The sequence below is a fragment of the Vicia villosa genome, linkage group LG6, assembly GCF_029867415.1.
Source record: "Vicia villosa cultivar HV-30 ecotype Madison, WI linkage group LG6, Vvil1.0, whole genome shotgun sequence".
Classification (NCBI taxonomy): Eukaryota; Viridiplantae; Streptophyta; class Magnoliopsida; order Fabales; family Fabaceae; genus Vicia; species Vicia villosa.
Window position 1 is genome coordinate 39,678,427 of NC_081185.1, and position 7,075 is coordinate 39,685,501.

The following is a 7,075-nucleotide window of genomic DNA, read 5'->3' on the forward strand; positions in this document are numbered from 1 at the left end:
ATTTATTGATCACGATGGGTAATAATCGATTATTTAATTGTTTAATTAATTAAAATAAAAATAAGGTTTATTTTGCTAAAAGGTTATAACCATCTTATTGGTTACGGTGATTAGCATCTCTTCTTCTGTCAATTCGTTATTATTTTTAATCAAAGCTATTGATTATGAGGAGTAACGATAAAATTCATAATAACTAATTTTTAAAATACATTTATTTGCTATTAGGCGTAATCAAATCTATCGATTAGAATTGTTAGCAATCCTTTACTAATCTATTAATTATGGTGATCAAACCTATTGATCATTGCGATTAATAGTGCATATTTAAAATCAGGGTTGTACGCTACATTTAAACACTTTTCATCTTCAAACTATGAATTTTCAACACTTCGATAAGGTAACTCAAAATGCCTTCTTACATTCATATCAAATCTAAGGCGTACAACCCTTTCCCCGAACTACATTGACTCTGATCCTCCATAAGGAGGTACGTAGGCACTTGGCAACAAGGCGAGTCCCCTACCCCAAAACCTCAATTCATTCAAATCTCACTTTTCGCCCTATTCATTTCCTTAGCTATTAAACCTTAACATTTAGCCATAAACCTTTTCCTTAAACTCAAAACCTTTGGAAAGGGTTAAGGGTGCCTAACACCTTCCCTTGACCCGAATATAATAACTTACTCTGAATCTCTTAACTGCGTAGGGTTTCCTATTCGCCCTGGTAGAATAGGTGGCGACTCTAAAAGTCTAATTTTTAGGGCAGGTTGCTACATTACGTTCAGCTAGTTTGACACGAGTGTTCACCTTTCAAGAAGTATTGTGATGGATGAGGATCCTTTATGGCTTTAATGGAGGTGGCAGCCACCTTTTGGTGCTTTTGTTGATGGTCACAACAACTTGTCCCTTGGAGGATTTTTCTTTTGCTTTGTCTTTTGCTTTCCCTGATTTTTGCCTGGACAAAAAGTTTCTTTTGATTTTGGTTTTTGTTGTCCAGCAGGACATGCCCTAACTTTTGCCTAAGTCATTTGCTTTTATGTTTTTTTTTACTTAGCGGGCTATTTTTTTTATAACTTTCTTTCGCTTCTTTTTTTGTCTCGTTCGGGAACAAGTTGTATGGCATTTGTGATTGACTTGGTGAAAAGGTTATGACTGCCTTATTCTCAATTAATGAGAGACATCCAGTGTGGATTGTGCTCTTCTACTTTTGTTGTTAGATATGATTGATCCTCTGATGGAATACCTGAAAGTTGAGCGCTCGGTCGCACTAACTGAAGACTACCCTACCCCTGGTTAAGATTTAGGGTTTTGTATTTTTTTTGAAAAGAAACTACTACTCCTTAGGCTCAAAGGGGTTGACGAGGGTTTCACTTCCTTATCACTCCAGTGTTTGGGAATTGAAACAATGCATGTACATCGTCAGCAGGTTTTTTATTCCAAAAGCATACAATTAGTAGTTCATGTGTTTTTGATTTTCATCATTCTCCTTTTTTAGTTGCTTAAGATAAATGAGTTGAATATTAATAAACATAATGACAAAAATAGAATGATTTGAGAAAAACATGTATATTGCATTATTTTTTATTTATTCAAACAGAATGAGTTTCTTACAATGAGAAGTACTTGATAACAACAAAAGTAATACAATTGAAATTACTTTGAAGTAATCTAGACAATGGCAAGCTTGGCCTTATTTTGATGCAAGTGAAATATTCTCTGACAAACACAAAGTCTTTTAGGTACCAGTGGCGGAAGGTGCCCCCATGAGGAGGCATGGGGTTCTTTGATAGTAGCTTGATCTTGTTTATAATCCCCCATGATTCATTGTCTGTTGGTTCTTGTCTAATATCGGTGTCGAGGAATCGTCTTGTCTGATCTGATGGAAAGGAAGAATGGTAAGAGTCTTGGTAACCATGGATGCATATGCATGAATACAAAATGTTAATGATGATGCAAATGCAGCAGGAATTAGGATCAAGGATCAAGGCCTCTCGGATAAAAACTTCTCATGGTCAATAAGATATGGTCGAATCCTCCACATTCAGAGGTTCGACGTTGCTTTCGGGATAAATAGCTTGTGCATAAGTCAAAGATGGCCGAACCCTCCAGATTCAGAGGTTCGGCATTAATTCGGATAGATAACTGATGTAGAACTTCTGTATAAGTCAAAGATGGTCTAATCCTCCAGATTCAGAGGTTTGACATTGATTCTGATAGATAACCATTGCATATGTCACATAAGGTCGAACCTTCCAGATTCAGAGGTTCGACGTTGATTATGATAGATAGTCTGAATGGCATAGGGTAGAATGGATGCATGTTTTCCTGCAAAACAAAATTCCCAACCCTCTCACAGGTAGGATCTAGTATATAGTAGGTCAAACGGGTCACCAGCCATTATAGTTCTCCTGAAATACTATCATTGTGCATCTACATGCCAATGATTGAACCTCATTTGAACCTGGCCTGGGTGTGGGTCTCATGATCGTACTAGACAAGACCTGACATCTCGCCGGCGTCATGATCCACTCTATCCTAGGTTTCCTAAGTAACACTCTGGCCTGGGTATTGGGCCTTTTACCTCAAATTAGTAACATCCCATCCCAACAGAATAGCATAATAATAATCCATAGTATAGGAAAATAAATAGCGAGGCATAAAGAAATAAAGCAATAAAGCAATAAAGCAATAAATCAATAAATGAACACCCAAAGAAAAGAAAACAAGCAGAAGCTAGGATCGACTAAACCAGAGTCCCCAGCAGAATCGCCAACTGGCGACTCTGCTGGGGAAAATGAACAGAATCGCCACCAATATATTTATCCCATAGAGGGAAAGGAATATCAGAAAACCTAGAATAAAGAAAGGATAAGAAAAGGTCTTGCGACCAAAGATCGGGTAAGAAGTCGGTTACGTAAGGGGAAGGTATTAGCACCCCTCACATGTGTGGTACTCCACAGGATCCACTTATGTTTGTTCTATTCTAAGGGTGTGTAAATCTAAAGCTCGATGCAAAGGGAATGCATGCAAAGGAAAAAAGAAGAAACACGGGGAAAAAAGGTTTATAAATAGTTGTGCTCGCTTAGGCCCCGCGACCTTATGCCTACGTATCCTTTTCAGGAATCAGAGCGTCGTAGTTCGGCTCACATGTTTTTGTTTGTTTTTGTGTTTTTTAGAGGACGGAGTTACATTCGCAATCTAGTGTCAGGATAGCAGCTCGTTGAATGGAGTCTTATGCGTTACCAGTCTGCGATCGAAAGGAAGCAACATGTCTGATTAAAGGGAAAGAAAGCCCTGAAGGCAAGAGAGAGAAGGGAGAAGATTGGTTTGTGTTTTTTAGGTGTAATTCCATGATGGACAAAACCCACTACAAGGCTTCGTATCACTTCCTTACTTTGTTTTAATTTGAACATTTATTAGATGTTTTAAGTGTTTTTGGTTAGGTGTCTTTTAAGGGGAATTAATTTATGACTTGAATCATACCTTGAAAGTTTAAGTGTTTAGAGAAATACACCAAGGCCTACGCCTCAATCATTTCTCTAAATAGCGGGTAAGAAATACACCGAGGCCTACACCTCAATCATTTCTCCCACTAAGTAGAAAAGAACATACATCGGGGTCTACGCCCCAATCATTTCTTTCTTACTATGAAAAAAAGTATTAGCATGATTCGCGTCGTCCTTTTTTAGATGTTTTAAAAGTTGAAAAGAAAAAGGAAAAGAACCTAATCTAATATGAACTAAAAGATTATTCTGAGTCCTAAATTGTCAAGTTAAATTCTATCTAAAGTTATAGGATTCAAAGGAAAACTAGCCTAAAGGTTATGTGAAGATTATAGGTCCTAAATCTAAAGGAACATACAAGTGAAGTCACAAGTAAAAATCACAAATAAGCATGATACAAAATTAGTACAAAATTGACTAAAAGAATGACTTGAAAATATAGCACCAAACATGAAAACAAATGATTCAAAATATAGTGCGAAAATGGAAGTGCGAAAATGGAAGATATTATTTAATTTCTATGGTTTTTATGAAGAAAATTGAATTCCAATTAATCAAATAAAAGAATTAAAACAATTAGCCTAAACTAATATTTTGGGATTATTTTTATATGTAAAAAATTCATGTATTAAAGGTCTAAAACTAATAGGAAAAATTAGCATTTTATTTACTCAAGGAAATGGTAAAAATCTAATAGAACATGAATTTAATCAATTAAGCATAAAAGGAAACAGGGGGTGTCAAATTGAAATTAGGGTGTGAAATAGAAAAGGGTTGCATGGCCCAGCCCAAAGGGTGTTTTTGTTACATGATTTTCTTTAGCCAAAAATGGAAGTGACGAGCCACAGGGGGTGCAAAGCACGATAGGCCCACAGATGAGTTTTTTTGTTCAGATTTTTAATAGCCAAAAATGGCGTAATGGGCTTAATGGAGGGTGTGAGCCGCAATCATTTCGCCCATAGTGATTCGTTTTTGTTACAGGTTTTATTCATAAATTAATTAAAGAAAAAGATTAAGTTACAAAATAGAAAGAGGATTAGGGTTAGGAATTGTGACCTTTGGAGTTCTTTGAAGCGAGGACCTCTTCTCTCTCTCTCTCTCTCGCGAAAGCGAAAGCGGCGCACAAAATCGTTTTCTCCGACCAGTCTTCCTGGCGAACCTCCGTCATTAGTGCGAACAAACTCCATTTCGGCTCACCCTCTTGATTCAGACTCATTCGATTCTCCTCTCAAATCGTTCGTCTCTCGCTCTCACTCAATCCATTATCCGCTCGCGTTCGACTCTATCTTCTCATCCATCTCTTTCTTTTTCTGGTTTCAACCGTTTCCTATTATGATGGTGATGTTGCGATGTTGATTGAAGTGGTTGGATGCAGATGATTCTTGAAGGTGAGTTGAAGATGTATCGATGAAGAGATTGAAGATTATGGAGGTTATTGAAGAGTTAGTGATGATGAAGAAGAGGATTATAGTGAAGGGTGATTTCAAGTGTGAAGTGAAGGAGGAGTCGTGGAGATGATGAAGATGTGCGCAAATGATGAACGAAGAATGGTTCAGAAATGGTGAAGAGTGGTGTGTGAAAAATCAAAGTGAAGGGAGAAAGTTGCGGAGAGAATGAAGAGAAAAAATGGTGGAGGGAAGAGATTTCAGAGGAGAGGCATTGATTTATAGCAGTGAAGGTTAGTTCCAAACTCTGATTTTTCTGTTATATTCTGTTGATTCAGTTACATTTTTGTTTGGAAGTTAGAAGTTGGTTAGAGACACTAGGTTGTTATAGGATTAGTTAGAAGCAGTTAGGGTGAGTTAGAAGTTAGTTACTTTCTGTTAAAAAACTGTTTAGAAAGTTAGTTATAGGTTAGAGGAAGTTAATTAGGGAAATGTTTAGGAACTGGTTAGGACTGGCTGCAAGTTTAGATTTGTTTGGGAATTCTGTTAAAGAGGTTAGTTATGAATTTGTAGAAGTTTATTGAGAGTTAATAGGGATCTGTTATGTAGTTAGTGAGCCTTGCTGAGATTCTGTCAGTTGTGTGCAATCTGAACCATAGAGCTGAGCTGTTAGAATGTTGTTACTTGCTACTATCAGTTGAAATGGTTTAGTGAAGCTCCTTTTGAATTTTTTTATATACAGGTCTTGCTTATGTGGATGTCGAGTCTCACTTTTGTTGAACTGTGTATGGATGTATTGTCTAGGATAAGCATCTTAGTGAAAAAAATTTGATATCTTTGACTTTACTCCTTTTTGTCTATTGCTGAATCAATATCTTTGACTTTACTCTCTTATTTTTTTTGGTCATATTGTAATGGAATTTTCTGATAATGCTGCAAGTTTGAATAAGCATTATGGAATGAGAGGCTAATATGTATGCATTTGTATTGATGCACTGGTTCTGAACCTGAACTAATGTGAAATGAATTTGGTTTCTTGTATGCAGGATTTTGAAGCTGGTATGAGGGCTGCATTGGTTTAGAAGATATACAACATGCTCATTTATGGTTTTATAAACAAAGAGGGAAACAAAATTGTCACGTGTCGGCCATGTACAAATGATATTGGACATGAAGATGTGATTGTGATGAAGCATAGGATTAAGAATGTCGTGTATTTCCACAAAATTTCTTGATGTAATGTGAATATGACATTTGTAATAACTTTGGGCTTTAAACATGTTCCCTTTGTTTTCTCAGTTTACACCATGAGCTTTTCAATGAGGCACCAATGAATTATCTTACCAAATGTATGAATTTGAGTCTTTAAAGAACGAATAAACTCTTCGACCAAAGAGCGAAAACATTCGATTACCAAACCACCAAATAAGTCCAATAAACCAATTACTCACCAATTATTAAGAGAAATAAACTCTAATCGATGAATCTCAATTGGTGATTTAATTAATGAACCATGAAAACCATCCGGCTAAAATGCAAAAAACACCGCCCTTTTCATGATAAATGGAAGAATAAATATGCTCCATTCTAAGCCCTTTTGACCTTTTTATTATCACACGGAATAGGGAAATTTAGTTGAAGCAAACTTGCAAAAGACAATGAATTCACCATAAGACCTTTGATCCTATGTCTCAAATTACTTCCTGAATGAATGTAAGGTTATGTACATGACCTATGGAAGTATGCGGATGAAATGTGAATACTTATGCCAATTAGAAAGTAAAATCAGATGGGCAAATTTTGGGGTGCAACACAAAGCACTTGCCCAGAGAAGGGGCGCATGTGTACTGACTACACCGATCTCAATAGGGCTTGCCCTAAAGACGCATACCCCCTCCCGAGCATAGATAAACTAGTAGGTAATTCTGCAGGCTTTAAATTACTTTCGTTTATTGACGCGTATTTGGGATACAATCAAATCCCCAGGGATAATGCTGATAAAAAATACACAACTTCCATGAAGAACTCGGACAACTATTACTACAATGTAATGCCCTTCGGTTCAAAAAACACGGGAGCAATATACCAACAAATGATGAATAAGGTATTCCGAGGAGAAATCGGGGACATGCTCAAAGTTCACATGGACAACATGATCGTCAAATCCCAAGAGGAAACCGATCATGCG

At 36.7% G+C, this 7,075-nt stretch overlaps 1 long non-coding RNA gene across 1 annotated transcript; it reads left to right on the forward strand.

The window, feature by feature from the left end:
* Positions 1-4,597: 4,597 nt before the first annotated feature.
* On the forward strand, positions 4,598-6,185 carry LOC131611467 (uncharacterized). The gene is made up of 2 exons (XR_009286916.1): positions 4,598-5,180; positions 5,934-6,185. It is a non-coding gene; the product is annotated as an uncharacterized LOC131611467 (long non-coding RNA).
* The last annotated feature ends 890 nt before the right edge of the window (positions 6,186-7,075 follow it).